The sequence below is a fragment of the Dipteris shenzhenensis genome, chromosome 11 (assembly GCF_047967505.1).
Source record: "Dipteris shenzhenensis isolate YYH24624 ecotype China chromosome 11, Dip_SZ_1.0, whole genome shotgun sequence".
Classification (NCBI taxonomy): Eukaryota; Viridiplantae; Streptophyta; class Polypodiopsida; order Gleicheniales; family Dipteridaceae; genus Dipteris; species Dipteris shenzhenensis.
This window is the reverse complement of record NC_141606.1, coordinates 55386462-55404797: the sequence shown is the minus strand read 5'-3', so window position 1 is coordinate 55404797 and position 18336 is coordinate 55386462. Positions and strand designations below refer to the sequence as shown.

Here is an 18336-nt window from a genome sequence, read left to right as displayed (position 1 = left end):
ATGTGCTGCCTATGCGGCAGCCCCATGCCTATTACTACTCTATAGTCCACCCCCGATGCACTCCTCATATGGGGGCTCACAAGTGTTAGAATCATTATCATATTCTAGGCAATGGCCAATGTATTGTAATAAGTAGGTTAGGGGCACGTTTCCCTCCACAGCCTAATCCCTAACTACGGTTAGTGGATAAGATAGGGTTTGGTCACTTAGACAAAACCCCTCACTTCTCTTTTGTACTCACTTCATTTCAGTCCACTAGTTAGTACACTTACGTTCATCTCACTTCTCTTTGTACTCACTAGCGTGGACCTTGAACACTATCACACCCATCCACAAAGCAGGAGATCCCATGGATCTAGGGAATTACAGGACCATCATGATTGGACATGTCATGCCCAAGATCTATGCATCAGTGTTAGATGGCGAAGTCAGTGCTCGCGCAGAGGTACAGGGGCTCAGGGCATCCGGACAGGCCGGCTTCAGGGCAGATCACTCGACTTACGATCACATTTTTACACTTAGAGGGATCGTTGAGGAGGCCAAACACAGGAGACAGAGAGTATATTGTTGCTTTGTGGATTTCCGCAAGGCATTCGACACCGTTCCCCACGCCCGACTCGTCAGACGCCTGTAGGAGTTAGGCTACGACTTTGAGGTTATCTAGGCAGTAGTAGCTCTCTATGAGCGGGTGACGGGCCAGGTCAAGATTGGCACCAGCTGGACCCCAGAGATCACAAGCACTATCGGAGTCAAACAAGGATGTCCCTTGTCACCGACTCTATTTGGCCTCTACATCGACGAGCTCGAGACCACCATTAGGACACTCGGAGGTGCAGGCTGCTCTCTTGCGGAGGCTATCATCCAGATTCTCCTATACGCAGACGATGTAGTACTACTATCCTCTTCTGCTACTGGTCTTCAGCGACACCTGGATGGACTTCAGGTCTTCTGTGATACACATGACTTGAAGGTCAACCTTGGGAAAACCAAGGTGATGATCTTCAACACTTCCAGACCCGCTATGCACCGAGAGTAGTTCCTCTTCGTCGGCGACCCTGTTGAGATAGTTGACTCTTACACATACTTGGGCGTTGTCTTCTCAGGCCCAATCTTCACGATGCGCCCGGCCATGCAGGCGAGGATCAGTCGGGGCTACGCCGCTCTTGCCAGGCTGGAGCGACAGTGCTACCACTCCCACTTCCAGGACCCGCGGACCAAGTCTCTCCTTTTTGATTCTTTGGTCCGCCCAGCAGGCATGTACGGTAGCCCGTGGTGGGGAGCCGACCTTTCAGACATAGAGTGGGCTCGAGTCGAGCGCCTACAGATATTGATGTTTGCTCGGATGATCCACAGCAAACCATCGGTACCACACCAGATCATTCTAGCAGAGTTCGACACCTCACCCCTACAGCTTGATGCAGCTTTCCAGGCTCTCATTTATCTCCATAGAGTCAGCGATTTCAGCTCCTCCGTCGACGGTCGCCTCCGCCTACCTTGGCTAGCCCTATCCTCCTCTATGGCCTTATCCGTTGATGGGGACCAGCGATGCTGGTATAGTCGTCTTTCCAGTTGGTTCACCCGATTGGGCCTCGACTTAGACCGGTTGCCTCCTTTTCAGTATAGCCTCGACGCTCCACCATCTCCCCTCTCCCCCATTGACCAGGAGGTCAACCGGCTCATTCAGCGGATCTGCTCCAGCTCCACACCTGGCGGACATGGTTTCTTCACTCCGAGCTTCCTGTGAAGCTCGACTTCTACCGCCGACACTGCCTCCAGATCTCACAGGAGGGCTTCATCACACCTCCGGGTTACACACAGCTTCATCTACCACATGCGCTCTGGATCTCCCTCGGTCAGTTTAGGGTTTCGTCACACCGATTACGGATCGAGAGCGGACACGCAGAGGGTATCCCACGAGAGGGCCGCCTTTGCCCACTTTGCGACTTGTAGGAGATCGAGTCGGAGGAGCACTTTGCTTTCAGATGTCCTATCTATTATGCCATTCGAGGCGGTATCACTGTCTCTTCCGCGACGGATTCGGCCTCCTCGCACACATGCTGCAGTTCCCGGATCAGCGATGCCTAGCCGCTTTCTTACATGAGATGACTTGCCACCGAGATACCTCTCTCCGAGCACAGCGACACGCGCAGCACACACAGCATGAGGACACCTAGCGGCCCATCACTGATTTCTTCCAGTCACAGGATACCTCTCCTCAGTCTAGCTGACGACGCGGACGTGAGCGAGAGCCAGAGCCACGACAGCTGTGCCAGCGGACAGACTCACACATCCGGGTCCATGACATCTCGTCTCTGCTCTCTGTCCACCCCACCGGGGTTACCGTTGCCCTCATCCACAGGGCCACCCGTCGCCCCCGACGACCGAGCTCGACTAGGCCACGTGACGTCAAAGGCCAATCATCTATCGCAGGGTTTTTTTCGGCCTCCCATTTGACGGCCCCTCTATGATTGGTCTCTGACGATCACCACCTGCACATATATATTGTATCTCCCCCCTTTGCCCCATTTTTGGTGCCCCCCCCTTCTTTCTTGTATCATCTGGAGGTAGTCACATATTTTTTGTATCAGGACTAGACACATCATCCTTCATAACCTCTTTTTTGTAGAAATGGTTGGCTGGCCCGTTTTGAGACCGCCACCGTTATGCTCATTGTATCAGTTATCTTTAGTCTCATAGACCTTCACGGTCTCCCGAAGACTTTAATAAACTTTCTTTCTTTTCTTTCTTTCTCTCTCACTCTTGCTCTCCTTTTGTTCACATTTGGTATCAGAGCGGTTCTTCCTGCTCTTGCTCCTGCTTCCCAACTGTCTGCTCTCTTGCTCCAGCTCGCCATTCTCTTCCAACCTCCATTCCGTACACTTCGTATGACTGTATGGATCCCATACCAACTGCATGCACATTCCGTATAGTCCCATCGCCGTCCTTACAAACGTATGGACTCCGTACTTCAGAGTGTTGCCGTCCGTACAGTTATCAGGTCCGTACGCCTGCAGCGCCGCCTTCCGTACTACGCCGGCTATACAACTCTTCGCACCTGCATTCCATACATTGGCTAATAGAGCATCGTACATTGCCGTATTGCACCACGTGTGTACATTTGTTGCTTCCGTTGTTTGTACAGTCTCCGTTATCTGCACCGTACAGCCGTACGGTTGTTTTCGTACAATTGCAGATCTGTGACATTTATTGTGTACGGTGATCGTATACCGTACGGTTCTAGTCAGTTGCTGCAGCAGTCCGTACACTTGGTGGAACTTGCTCATTTTTGCTGTGGAGCCATTGTTTGGTTGTGGGTTGAAGAAGGCATTTCTGTGTAGCAAGTGTTGAGCACATTTTGGGCTTTGGCAAACCAATTGGAAATTTGGGGCTTTTTGCAGGAGACTTGAAATTTGAGTGACATTTGCTCAATTTCACCCCAAAATTTGGGGCTTTTGGTTGTGAGCTGCAATTTCAGGCATTTTTGGGGGTTTCAACTAATTTGCCCTCTTTTGAATGCAATTTCCCTAAAGAAATTGGGGCTTTTGGCATTCGGATGCAATTTGGCAATTGAAAGACCATTTGTGAGGTTTGCAAGCAGTTTTGGACTCAGTGTGAGTCAATTTGCAGACTTTTGCCACTTTTTGCAGATTTGCTTGGTAGATTTTTGGGCATTTGCGGAGCATTGTGGTGCATTTCGAGCCTTTGATAGGCTGTGACAGTATTTGTCACTGTGGGCAGATTTTCTTTGGCAGATTTTGGTTGTGCATTTTGCATCCCAAGAAGGGATTTTAATTGTTCACTTTGCTGTGTTTTTGAGTTTATGTGGCAAAAATGGCTCAGAACAACCCCAATGAGGTGTTGGGAGTCCTCACACAGGAGGATAAGTTGGATGGCACCAACTACTCCTTGTGGAGTTTTATGGTTCGCAACATCTTGGTTGGCAGACATCTTTGGGATAATGTCAATGGAGATGAAGCAAGGCTAGATTCTATGGCTACATCTGTCACTCCTACAGCTGGAGGCAGGGGTAGAGGTCAAAATGCAGCACAAGTAATTGGAGATGCTGCTCTAGTAGCTCCCACAATAGAGCAGAAAAGATGGGACTCTAGGTTTGCACAAGCTCTATCAGTTATTTCTCTTTTTGTCAAGAGGTTCATTATTCCTCACATTTGGTCATGCAAGACCTCAAAGGCAGCTTAGGAGATATTAGAGAGTATTTTTGCAGCAAGAAATGATGCCATAGTTTCCTTTCGGAAGAGAGAGCTTTCTCATATGCATATGGATGAGGGAGATTCCATGAATGCTCACCTCACAAAGCTTTAGGATGTGAGGGAGCAGTCGTTGAATATTGATGAAGTTATTCCGGATTTAGAGATGATTACCACCACTCTAAATTCTCTTCCTGAGTTCTATCTTGGTTTCCATACGTCGCTGAATTTGTCATTGAGGGGGGGCAGCAATCCTCTCTCTTTTCACGAGTTGGTAGGACTTCTGTTGCAAGAAGAGCAGACACGAAGAAATGTGGCAACACGGGTTGGCGAGCATGCCATGCTTTCTAAGTTAAAGCCCAAGGGAAAAGGGTAGCAAAAGCAACATGCCAATCAGTCTGCACATCAGCATAAAGCTGATTCAGGACAGCCCTCTTATAAGGCTAAGGGTGATGCAGATAAACCTAAAAAGAAGGGCATTTGTCGCTATTGCAAGAAGCAAGGTCATTATATTGGTGAGTGCAAGAAGTGCATAGCTAAAGAAAAGAAAAGGGATTCAGGTATGGCTTTGTCAGATGAATCAGCTCCTCATGCACATGATGGGGGAGATATTACAACCAACTTTGTGGAAGAGCACTATGCCTTTTTGTCTTGCATTTCAGATTCTTCAGTGGGTAGTTCAGATGCTATAGCCACTATTGAGGATGATCCTTATGCTTTCTTGACTTGTAGTTATGATCCTTCAAAGGATGCATGCTCTCTCAGTGGCTATGAGACACTGAATACTTGGTATTTTGATAGTGGTGCCTTCAAGCACATCACTTCTAAGCAGAGCCTTTTCGCATCTCGGCATCCTCCACCTACTAAAAAGAAGGTGACTTCTGCAAATAATTCTTCTTATTCAGTGTGTGGAGTAGGGGACATCATCCTTACATCCACTGATGGCACATATTTCAGAATTTCAGATGTTGTCTATGTGCCAGGTATAAAGAAGAATTTGCTTTCAGTGTCCTCTCTCAATAGAGGAGGATTTTAGGTTGTATAAAGGAGGACACCTGAGGACTCAAGGTGCAGACACTTCACACAGATAGAGGGGGGGAGTATATGTCTTTTGAGTTTGAGGCATTTTTGAAGGAGACAGGCATCACGCATCAGCTTATAGTGAGACTTACACCTTAGCAAGGTGGCAAAGCTGAGCGCAAGAATCGCACTCTTATGGAGATGGATAGATGCATGCTTACCAGCAAAAAGTTGCCTCACAGGTTTTGGCTCGAAGGCCTAATGTGTGCAAACTATGTTTTGAATCGGGCTCCCACAAAGGCTTTGAAGACAATCACTCCTTATGAGGCATGGCATTGGAGAAACCCTTCAGTGGATCACTTCAGAGTTTTTGGTTGTGTTGCATATGCCCACGTGCCTGTGGAGTTTCGACATAAGTTGTCACATAAATGCATTTTTGTTTGGTACAGTGCACAAAGCAAAGGCTATCGTCTCTACTATCCTGCTTCTCGCAAGATTTTGAGGTTATATTTTCAGAAAATTCAGCACAGACACATGCTGAATTTACAATTCCAGCCTCTTCAGATGATGTTTTTGAGGGGATGCTTTCTATAGCGTTTGGTTCCCCACCTGAGGCTCATGCTGAAAATCAGAATTTACAGCAACCTCCTTCTCATCCTGTCCCAATTCAGCCACAGGCTGATTTTGTACCTCCGCAAGGTGTGGATGAAGTTGTCAGGCAAGAGATTCAAGAGATACACGCAGCCAAAACAGTCCCGAATTGGTTGCTACAGACTCTCAGGGAGAGTAGGCTTGAGGCCCCATTGCCTAGCAGGACTCGTAGTGCAGTAAGGCACACAGGGGGGGCTCTTTCAGTTGAGACAGCTTATGCAGGTACTCTTCTTGATGAAGAAGAAACTGACTCTTTTGAAGAAGCAAAGGATAATGTGCACTGGATGCATGCCGTGCACAATGAATTGTAGTCCATTGAGAAAAATCACACTTGGGATGTTGTGGATTTATAAGCAGGTAAGCATGCCATTGGTACCAAGTGGGTTTTTAAAGTGAAAAGGAAGCCAGATGGGTCCATTGACAGGTACAAGGCAAGGCTGGTTGCCAAAGGCTATGCACAGAAGAAGGGCATAGATTATGAGGAGACATTTGCTCCTACATCCCGGATGACCACCATAAGGTCAGTTATTGCCATGGCTGCAAATTTTGTTTGGAATGTCCAACAGTTGGACATAAAAACAGCTTTCCTTAATGAAGACTTGCTGGAAGAGGCTTATGTTAAACAACCTCGTGGATTTGAACTTTCTGGCGATGCACTTCAGGTTTGCAAGCTTAACAAAGGTTTATATGGGCTGAAACAAGCCCCACGTGCATGGTATGCCAAGATTGATGCATTCCTCGCAAGTAAGGGGCTACATAATAGTCCCACGGAAAGCACCCTCTACATCAAGAAGGATGGGGGGGGGATATTTTGGTCATCATTCTTTATGTATATGACATGCTGCTCACAGGGTCAAATGAGGAAATAATTGCAGATTTTGAAGTTGAGTTGAAAGCTGAATTTGACATGACAGATTTGGGCATGTTAAATTTTTATTTGGGGATCCAGTTTATACAAGACAAGCGTGGCATTGTTATGTCTCAATCCAAGTCCGTGCAGAAGCTCTTGGATAGGTTCAACATGCATGATTGCAAGCCTATAGCCACTCTCATGGAGCCGGGGCTGAAGCTTAAGCTTACTATGTATGATGCAGGTGAATCAGTGGTGGATGCCACACTTTACAGCCAGGCTGTTGGATGTCTCATTTATTTGTGCAATACTAGGCACGATATTCAGTATGTAGTATCTCAGGTGAACAGATAAATGCACAGCCCAAAGACAACACATTGGCAGGCTGTAAAACACATCTTCTGTAATTTGCAAGGCACAAAGTCTTATGGCTTGCTATTTCCCAGGGGGGGTGACTTGCAGATGCATGCTTACAATGATTCAGATTGGGCTAGAGACTATGATACCAGGCAGTCCACTAGTGGTAATTGTTTCTTTTTGGGCAAAGCTTGCATTTCTTGGCTGAGCAAGAAGCGATCTACAGTGGCTACTTCCTCATGTGAAGCTGAGTACAGGGCAGCTTTCACAGCGACAGTTGAATGTGTTTGGCTGCAATGTTTGTTCGCTGATCTTCCTCTCTTATTAGAGGGTCCTTCTCCAATTCTCACTGATAGTCAGAGTGCTATAGCAGTGGCAAAGAATCCTGTGTTTCATGCTCGCACAAAGCACATTGAGGTTCATTATCATTATTTCAGAGAGAAGTTGCATGCAAGGGAGATCAGTATGATCTATGTGTCAACATGTGACAATTTTTCATTGTACTTATTAGACATGGCATTTCCCACTGTATGGTACGATGTTATAGTAAACTAGTACCTACACTCATGAGACAAAGGCCTTTGTCTTTTTCCAGTGGAAACTCTGAACCATGTTCACAGGATAGTAAGTCTTTGAATGAGGGTGACCTCTCTTTTATATAGTGTTAGAAAAAATCAAGTGCATTCATACAACCTAATGTTGGTGTGTTTGAAGCACCAAGAGTGTCCAAGAGAATCTTTTGTGAGAGGAAGTTCCTAAGGAGCATATGAAGCTAAAGTAGTGGATGCATCACTTAGGGATATCCACACATAATAACTTCATCTACCATGGGCTCGATATTTTTTTTTCCTCCTCCCAGTTTTTGTACAACATCTTAAGTGCCTGGGGCAGTACACTTGCTATTTTTTTGTTGCAGACATCTTCACCAAAGCACTTCCACGTGAGAATTTTGAGGCATTTCTCAGTGCCCTAAACTTATCTCCTTTTGGTGATTGGATCACTGCCTTGTACAGCATATTGGCACTGCAGGGGGGTGTTAGAATCATTATCATATTCTAGGTAGTGGCCAATGTATTGTAATAAGTAGGTTAGGGGCACTTTTCCCTCTTTGAGGTTTTTCCCCCTAACCACAGTCTAATCCCGAACTACGGTTAGTGAATTTATCACTTGGACAAAACTCCTCACTTCTCTTTTGTACTCACTTCATTTCAGTCCACTATCCAGTACACTTACGTTCAGCTCACTCTCTCTCTCACTCTTGCTCTCCTTTTGTTCACAACAAGTGGGGAGGTGACCAGTCCTATTCCAACAGTGGATACATTGCATCCAAGAAGGGAATATGCAGAATTTGAGGGCAGCAGCTGATTTGGGGATAAATGGCTTGGACTTGCATAATTTTGTGACAAGGGTATCTATTGGGACAAGTCCATTTGAAGCAATGCATGGATGCAAAGTGGGGATGCCTTCCACAATTTCATACTTGGCTGAAAATCAGCCAGCTCGGGATGATTTGGAGAGGATGGAAACTCTTTTACATCTTGCTGAAAAGAACATGCTTGAGGCCCAAACCAAGCCAAAAGAATATGCAGATGAGCATAAGAGATACTTGGTCCTCATAAGAAGGGGACTCCACAAGAACTGCTATGCTTCCCTAAAGGGTAGCTCATCGATAGTATGGTCCTTACAAAATCATTTGCAAATATCAAAGCTACCACCTTCGTGCATGATCCACAATATTTTTCATGTCTCATTGCTGAAACCAAGTGTGAGCCAGAATGTGCATGTTCTCACTGAATTGCCACCTATGGACGAAGAAGGCCATATAAACTACATCCCTGAGCACATTGTGGATTTCAGAGACAAAGTACTCCATAACAAAACATACATTGAATACCTCATCAAATGGAAGGTATTGTTGGGTCCGCGAAACAATGGAATGGGAGTGGAGTGCAAGGGAGCAAACAAGAAGCTGAAGCAGACGTGAGTACTTGCAAATGGATAATGAGAAAGTACAAATGGGTGCATATATCGCCCCCAAGTCAAGCATATGGTTGACCAATGGAGTCAACTCTATGAGTTAACATGACCTACAAGGTACATACCAGGGCTAAGTGCTAACAAACCTTCCTCCATGGTATGGCTGAAGTATCTTGGAAACGTCTTAGGAATACTTGGAATCTATATCATGGTTGACATGTTCTTCCAAGATGGATATAGCAACCTGTGATAGTACAAGGAGCATGCTGAAAAGCCTCAAACTTTGGTTGCGGTAGAGCCTTCGTGAAGAGAGATGCTAAGTTGTCCTAGAACATAGGACAACTGTATGTCTCGAGCTGATAGCCGCTCTTGAACATAATGATAATGAACCTCAATATGCTTTGTACACGCATGAAACATTGGGTTATGGACAACTGCCAAAGCACTTTGGCTATCAGTGTAGATGGTAGTAGAAGCTGGCTGGCTGATGTCAAGACTTGCGAGCAACTTGCAGAGCTAGACGCACTCTACTGTAGCTCTTAAAGCTGCCCTGTACTCAGCTTCACAACTGGAAGTGGCAACTGTAGTCTGCTTCTTATTGAACAATGAGATGCATGAACATCCAAGCATGAAGCAATTGCCATTTTGGGACACTTGTGTCATAACAACCTGCCCAGTCACCATTCGTGAAAGCATGCAAGAAGAGTGGAGACTCATCACCATAGAACAGTCTCAAATTTTGCGTGGCCTTTAAGTAACGGAAGACCCGCTGCACTGCTTGCCAATGCTGTGTGCTGGGCTTGTGCATGTATTTGCTCAACTGGGAGATAGCATACTGAAGTTCAGGGTGAGTATGACATAAATAAATGAAGCAGCCCACATGATGTTGATAAAGGGTGGCATCAAATGGGGAACTCCCATCTTCTGGGTCACCCAATGCCTCTCCCTCGAGGGGGTCCACCTCGAAGAGGTCATCTGAAGCCTCCTGCCTATCCGTGTGGTGTAGGAAAAGTAGGGCACCTCATCCGCCTGCTCGGCTAGGCCACCCATGGAAGGCTAGTACCACTCTTCTGGATCCCACTGGACCTCCCTCAAAGGTCTACCCTCCCACAGCCAAAGGCGCCATCTAGGGGCATCCTGCTCTGAGATATTGGGAGGGTCAATGTGCCACTCCTTCCCCAAACGTCCCACCACTCTGATCATCTGCCAGTGAATCCGATCTAGACTCCCATCCATCTCAGGGTCTCTCTCGGTGAGTGGTTGAAGTAGGCCTCCAGGTCCTACATGGAAGAAGCTAAGGTGCGTGCTGCCTGACTGCATCAACATCCTCAAGGGGACACCAGTACGAGAAAACTGCCCCAACCATCTGTTGTCTCTCCATGCGCAAAGCCTCCCACCAGGACTCAGGAATGGCTAAGTCAATCTTGCTCATCTGTTGTCTTGTCCCTCCCAAATGCGCTAGGGCGTCGAGCCTTGCCTTTGTCTCCATAGGTAATTTGCTCCATCGGCCAAAGTACCCGATCGGACCACTGTCCCACTGTGCCCAACCAATGTGAGTCCGCTGTCCGAGCATATGCCCCTCTTGATCGCTGATCTTTGGGTGCCACATAAGGGGCTGACGCTCAAACTCCTCTTTGCATCTGGGCAGAGCACAAATGAGACCCCATGCCAGTCTCTGCCAGACCTTGTGGAGGCTCCTCATCAAGGGGGAACCCTTCCCTGTAAGGGGGGCCTCTGAGAAGATCTGTGTGAAGGGTGCCCCTATCCCCCAGTGTGTGGGGTGTTCCTTAGAAGCCCTCGCTCTAAGAGGAGCTTCAAAGGCTCTGCACTTGGGGTGAGGCCGCGAACAACCAACTTGCCCAGGAGGGCTCTGCGCTGCATCTCCGGATCAATGATACCCAAGCCTCCTAGTGCCTGCGGCATGATCACCGTCTGCCAAGCTACCCAGGCTCTAGTGTTCCTCGTGCCGTCCGAACTTGCCCAAAGGAAGTTCCGAACCAACCGTCGGAGCTGCCCAATGCATCCTCTGTGAAAGCACCAACAGGAGGCGATATACCAGGCCGTGGCAAGGACTTGGTTTGCCACTAAGGTGCAACCTGCTAGAGAGAGTTTGGCCGAGCTCTAGTAGAGAAGCTTGTGTCGAACACTCTCAAGGACCGGGGCAATCTGTTGCTCTGCTGTAATGTCAATACCAACCTGGCATCCGAGGTATCTCGCTGTCTGGCCCCATGGAATCCATCTGAAGCCAAAGTCCCTCCCCCACTCACGAATATCTTGTGTCTCCTCAAAGCATGTGAAGAAACCTATGGATTTTTTAAAGGTGATCCGTGCACCTGAGGCCTCGCAGTAGATAACCAGGGTGCTCCTTACTCTCTCCAAACTCACTGTGGTGCTTTCAACATACAAGGCTATGTCATCTGCAAACTTTGAATCAAGCAGCTTCTCCTCCTGTTTGATTGGGAGCCTCAATCCGGTGAGGCCCGCCACCTGTGATCTCAAGTAATAGCCCAAAGCCTCTGCCACAAACAAGAAGAGGAAGGGAGCGAGTGGGCAGCCTTGGCGGACCGAGCGAGAGAGAGGAAAGGCCTCGCTCGTGTGTTGTCGGATAAGCATCTGACTAGAGCTCCCCGCATAGAGCGTAGAAACTCCTTTGACCCATCTGTCTCCAATGTTCAATGTCTGACCTATCTTCCCCTTTTGGGATCAAACAAATCCACCCCCTGCTCAAGGATTGTGGGAGGGAGCCTGTGTCAAATATCTCCTGGCAAGCTAATTGGAAAGGGGTGGAGATCATCTCCCAGAAGTTCTGGAAGAAGGACGGAGTCAAGCCATCCTCGCCCGGACACTTCTGGGTTGGGAGAGCCTTGAGGGCCCAGAGCTCCTCATCTGTGAAAGGCTCCTCCAGTCTGTTGCATAAATCGTGTGAGACTACTGTTGGAACGTGATCCCAAACTACCTCTCGGGCCACAAAACCAGTTGGGGTCATCCTCTCCGTCTGAATGAGCTGGCTGTAAAAACTTGTGGTTAGGTCTAAGATCTCTTGCGGGTCAGTGTGCATGATGCCTTGCAAATCATGGAAAAGTTGAAGCTATGCGCCTGACGATTGGGGTCCAGTTGTTTGAAAAAACTGCTTCGTCATCCTGCCTCCCTGCTGCACCCACCGGGCCTGGGAGGAGTGATAGGAGAACTCAGCCCGTTGAATCTCCGTGTCCTGAAGCTCAAGGCGAGCGCTCTCGAACCTGTCACTAAGTCACTGAGAACCTGGGTCCTGCTCCCTGAGCCGCTCTATGGAGGCGAGGTCTCTCCTCAAAGCCCGCTTATGCTCTTGAAAGCCTGCTCATGCTCCTAAAGAGTTCTCTGCCTAATGGCATGAGCCTGCGACTCCTCACTGCTCCTTTGAATCGCATCGGCCCATGCAGTCCAACCCTCGCACGATGTCGTCTCTAACTGCTCCTGAATCCCTATCATGACCTGCTGGATCTTCTCGTCCTGCAGGTTTGCAAAATCACTTAAGGCAGTCTTTCTGCAACAGGCACCCACCCACAGAAGAGCCTTGTTCTCGGCACCCTAGTCCTCATGAGTTGGACCATAGTGAGTAGGAACATGCACGGGCTCCACGACCGTGCTCATAGCCAGCTGCAGTATCCAATACTCCGGCAGGAGTTGCAGAGGGCAGTGGTAGGACGGACAGTAGACATCCTTTTGATTCGAGAGCACATGTTTTCAGCACCTTCTCCCAGGGAGGGGTCCAGAGGAGTGGTCCCCCGCAGTAGGATGGAGCGGAGGGGTTTGCATCTTAGTCTCACAGACTTTGGCTCTAGAGGTCTACGATCAGGGTGAGTTCATTCCAGGACGGGCAGTTTGGATGGGAGAGTCCAGGATTGGGATCCTGAACGTGTATGCCCCAGCGTGCAAACAGCACCGCCCGACCTTTTGGAGGAGGCTGTTAGAGTGTTTTTTGGATGTAGACTCCTAGATTGTTGGAGGGGACTTCAACAATCTGGAGTTTGGGGAAGACAGAGTAGGGCGGCGCCTCCTTCTCTGAGATGCTAGCGGTAGAGTGTAGCACCTGGGAGTAATTCATTTTCATTATTAGTGGCAGAGATCCGTGGAGAGAGCCAAATTTCAGCAGGACACCTGGCAGCCTCCTCTTCTGCTTCGGACAGAGGAGGCATGATGGATTGCTTGAGAGACTAGACCGTTTTTATGTTGGGGACTGGGCACTGCACAGAGGTTGATCTACCAAGATTCTGGTAGGTACCACGATGTCAGACCACTCTCCAGTAGTGCTTCACCTAGATCAGTCCCATCGAGGTCTTCCCCAGAAGGGGGTCCGCATTCCAGAGGACCTAGGTTTGGAGGACGAATAGTCTATGTCTGTGCGATGACGTACTAGGGTGGATACCGGCTCAATACCGATCTTCCGTACCCACTTCATCATGAAGGAGACTTCTACCCCGAACAACTCCGCACACTTCTGGAGGGGCCAGTAGTATACCTGCTCCACCTTTGCCTCCAGCGGCAATTTGATAACTCCTACCGCCAAACCACACATCGGCTCCTCGCGTGTGAAGCTCCATTGAAAGTTCACCTTCACACCATGGGCGTGCCAAAGGTCCAATCCTTGTGGCCTCATCCACTCGTCCATCATGCGTGAAATCTGATCTCCCATAATAGCATCAAACACCTCTGGGGACCACCTCTCCAATCCTGTGGAGGCAAACTAGAATCTCCAAATGGGGTGTGTCCGAGAGCCCACTGCACTGATCAAACTCCCCTTCCGGGGCTGTAGGACCATGAGCGTTACCTCCAGCGGTAGAGGATACGAGTCCGAAATCTCCAGATAATTCTAGGGTCCTAACCTCCAGAAGTCCCACGGTAAGGGACGCCCAAGCTGGAGGTTGGGAGTTGCTGGCTAGGAGGACGAGCCCCGTCCTTCTGGATCCCTCCCTAGATGGATCGGCTGCTGCGATGAGCAAGTTGAAGGGGGTGTCGTCTTACCCTTGACTTCTGACAGGGGTTTCGAGGCGGAACGAACCTGCTGCGGAGATGGAGAGGGGGCGGCGGGGGAGGTAGGGGAGCGGGGGTGGAGGGAGGGGGGCGGGTGGTGAGAGTAATGATAGCAGGAGGGGCTGGGGAGGGAGGAGGGGAACCTTGGAAGGGGGGGAGTGGAAAGGAAGAGGGGGAGGTTTCTGGAGGGGGAGGGATAGGGACAACCGTAGGCCCCCCCTGTTGATCAGGCTCGTCAGGGCTTTGGATCTGCTCCTCCAAAGTCGCTGTCGGGCTAGCGTTCGCGGCTTCCGCCATCGCCGCATCTGGAGCTCCTGGGGCTCGCTGCTGATGCAAGGGTGAGTGCGGAGGTTGAACCTTCAAAACGGGAGGATCATCTCGCTGGGCGGTGGCCCCATCCATTGGGGGAGGTGGCTCCTGCTGTTCCTTCTTAGGGGCCTCTCGGTCAATTCTGTCCCTCTTTCTACGTTTGGCCCTCTGCCTGCGGCGCTTGTGGGCCTATTTGCTTGGTTTCTTTTTCGTTTTAACCTGGGTCCAGTCCCCTTCGGAGGGGGTAGCCTAGGAGGTTTGAGCTCTTGGTGCTCCTACTTGAGAGGGTGCTGGACTCACGTCTGTTGACTCTGCCTGCTCTGCAGGGGTGGGCGGGGGGGGGCACTCGGCCATGGCCACGGGGGCAATCTGTGGCTAAGTGACCCATCAGTCTGCAACGGAGACACTGGCCTAGTAACCCAGAAATCTCCACTCGCTGGCGAAGTGTACCCCCTTCAAGGGTCTCTAGAAGAATCAACTCTGGGAGGGACTCTGGGCTCTCAACCACCAGTCTGATCGTGGGGACCCTGTCATCTGCTACCACTGCTGCGGCCGAATCTGGCGGAAACTCGAGCATGGTGCTAAATGCCCGACCGATGGAGGGGAGGATGGCTTTGTACTCCTTCGGGAGCCTTGGGAAGCGAAGCGTTACCGGGAAGCAGGGAACATGGTTTGTCGTGTCCATGTCCTCCACTGTAAAGCCATGGTACCAAGGAAAGAGGTACACCAAATGGGGGCCAAGGAGGATGGGGCTCTGCTCCACAAGTGTCAAGGCTGTATCGGGGGAGCTCAGCTGGATGAGGAAGACGCCTCTTCCATTGATTGTGACCTTCTGAATGTGGTCGCCCTCTAATGCCAAGCTCGCTTGGATCCACTCTCGCACGTGTCTCCTTGTAGGCGTGAGGCCCACAATTTTGCCCATGAGCGCCTTGTCCTGGAGGGACTGAACTGCCTGCTGTACCCACTACTCGTCAGCTGGGGAAAGAAGAACCTTAATGGCTGTGGGATTCGAGGGTGCTGCCATAGAGCCCCTCTGGCCAGACCAAGGGTCACCACCAAGGTTTTTCTTTCGCCTTAACAAGCACAAACGCTCCCGCTGCAGGGAGGAAGAAGAAAAGGAAAGGGTGAGGAATAGCTTCAAAGGGGGAGGCGGAGACGAGGCCGGGTGAAGGAGGGATCAAGGACGGTAGTGGAAGAAGGATGAGGGCAAGGAGGGCGAGGGGGGAACGGCGGAAGGCGTAAGAGGAGGGGGGACTAGAATGCGAGGAGGGAGCGGAGGAGGAAGAAAGGAGAGAAGAAGGGAAGGAGAGGGCAAGAGAGTGGAGAGGAGGCAGGGGAGAGGGGGAGGAAGGCGGAAGAGGCAGGGGAAGCGGGGGCGGAGGTGACGGGAGGGGCGGAGCAGATGGGGCTGGCAGGGGCGCAGCTAGTGGAGGGTGGAGGCAGCAAGCGGGGGATGGAGGCGCAGCAAGCGGAGAGTGGCGGGGAGGGTGAGGGGCTGCAGAGAGCACGGAAGGGGTGGGCGGGGCGAGGCAGCGGGGCAACTAGGAGGGGCATGATGGCGGCTCAGCAGCTCCTCCTCGTGACCAAAAAATGGGCTATTTAGATAGCCAAGGAGCAAATGAGGAGGTTAGAGGGGTGACAAGTGGAGATATTTGAAGGGACTATATAAGACCCTCCGCGGTCCTAACTCTTGTAGACATGTTTTGATGTGACATCTTATCCTAACTGTAGGTTGTGTGGAAGCAGGGAGTAGAAATTTGAGTGCTAAAGCTGAAGCTGAACTGGAGTCTATTGCAGCAAATGTTGAACTGAAGTGAAAGTACAAGCCTTCATAAGGCTAGCCCTAAACCCTAGACTGATCAACGCATGTTACAACTTTATGTCATAAGAGTTTGACTTAGTTAAATGAACTAATAGGACTAGAACTAACTAGTACTATCCTATAAGGCCATACCAGGGGACTAAAGCTAACAAACACACCTCTGTGGCATGGGTAAAGTCTCTGGAAACATCTCGGAGATATCTGGATGGTTGCACATGTTCATCTCAAAGACTATAGGAATGTAGCATAAAACCCCTATTAGTGAGGTGTGTGAGAAGCTTGTGTCCGATTTCATTCTCATCCACAGCAAGGAATATCTTGAAACAAGCAAAGGCATTTCAATGTGTGCTGATTGAAATAACTGCCCATACGAAATTTGCCCTGAACTTTGCAAGGGAGCTGTAACAAGGAATTACATCCATAGTATGAAAATAGAAGATCATATGGGGGTATAGCATGTAGGTTGCAGTGAGTCTAGATGTCAACAATCTCCTCCAAATATGCTGAACTACAGCAACAATGATGATAAGTAGGAGGTAAAACAGTGGCTGAAACCACTCTCCTGGATCCCGTTGCACCTCCTGAAGAGGCCCACCCTCCCATAATAGAAACCCCACCACACCAATCGATCTATGGTTTAGTCCTTGCCCAAATTCCCACCTTGATGCTTTGCCACTCAAGCATATCCAAGGCCCCATGAATCTTTGGATCTCCCTCTGTCAACGGGATGAAGAATGCCGCCAAGCCCCACTGTGTACTGTCTAGAATGGTAGGATCTGAAGGATCTATGCATAACCTGGATACCTTGGTCCTAGAAAACTTCTCATATCAACATGGGGGGGCCGAGGCTCTATGCAAACCGTCCCATCACGACTTTGGGATTGCAGAGTCAATCTCCCTCATCCGAATGCTTGCCCCCTCAGGTGAGATAGGGGTCACACTCATGCCTTTGCCTTGAGGAGGTGGCTCCATGCCCAGAAAGTGGGTAGACATCTCTTGTCACGCCAGACGGCGTTTGATCTCAGAATTGTAAATGGAAGTATCTTGCACCCGAAATCAGTAGAATTTACATGCCAAACTCCTCAAGGGAGGAGTGTGCTAGACTATATGTACCAAAGCAGCCCCAAACATTGAAAGAAATACAAAACTACTACATTGGCAAGAAACTAACGGAGTCCCCCCCAGAGCCTCTTAATTTTCTCAATGCAGCCAAATCAAGGACCAAATGGGACAAAGCAGGCTTAAGATGGACTAGAAAAATCAAACATATATGAAGCAAAAAACAGAAAAATCAGTGAGTGAAATGGAGTAGCCAGGTGCATGCCAAAAAATGGATCAACCACTCTCTCAAGTTCTCAAGGAAACAGGCCATAGAGTAATAAAAAAAGGACAAGGAAGATGCAAAGGGATGCCATGCAATGGCTGGTTTGATAAAAGAATGCAAAAGAGCTAGATTGGACTGGATTTTAGCCTCTTTGGAAGAAAAGGACATCAAAGGAGAAAATATATAATAACATGATAAGAATAAAAAAAGGATTTTACTGAAAAACAAGCAGCAAGAAATTTTCAAGAAGTTAAGATTCTATCCAAAAGGTTTTTGGAAGAACCTACACTCCAAAGGTCATTTAAAACTATTCATGGAGGAATTGCAGTAAACTAGTGTACGTCCGTGTTCGGGGCAGATGCTACTTGTATTTGTCGTGTGTCTGCTTTGGAGTCTATTCAACATTGCCTATGGGACTGTAGATGGGCGAGGGTCATCTTGAAGGGGATTGCTAGCTTATTGCATGATCATGAAAACAAAAGGGACTATCCTATCAACATCAAGTAAGTGCACCAACTTCCCGTAGTATGAACTTTTGTCATGATGTGGGGCTCTGTAGCTTGGCTTTCTCTTTCGGGGCCTCAGGTGTCGATGAGAGTCCAAGTCGTCTTGCTGTTTCTAAATCCAAAGAGAGTACTAGGTTTTGGAGACTTTAGGCTGCCCTGACTAGCTCTTGAGTCATCACACAAGTTATTTACCAGCAGAGCTGCTTGATTTGCTGTGCACCCAGGTGGTGATGTGTTTTCAGGGCCTCATTCTTGATATTGGACAGCATGCCACCTTTCCACTATAGTTTGAGCACAACCTC

General features: G+C 49.1%; 1 protein-coding gene across 1 annotated transcript in view; it reads left to right on the top strand.

Moving 5' to 3' along the window:
- LOC147897205 (protein TRIGALACTOSYLDIACYLGLYCEROL 2, chloroplastic-like) overlaps nt 1-18336 on the top strand; it is a 99674-nt gene that overhangs the window by 15076 nt on the left and 66262 nt on the right. The gene's annotated exons all lie outside the window — the stretch shown is intronic.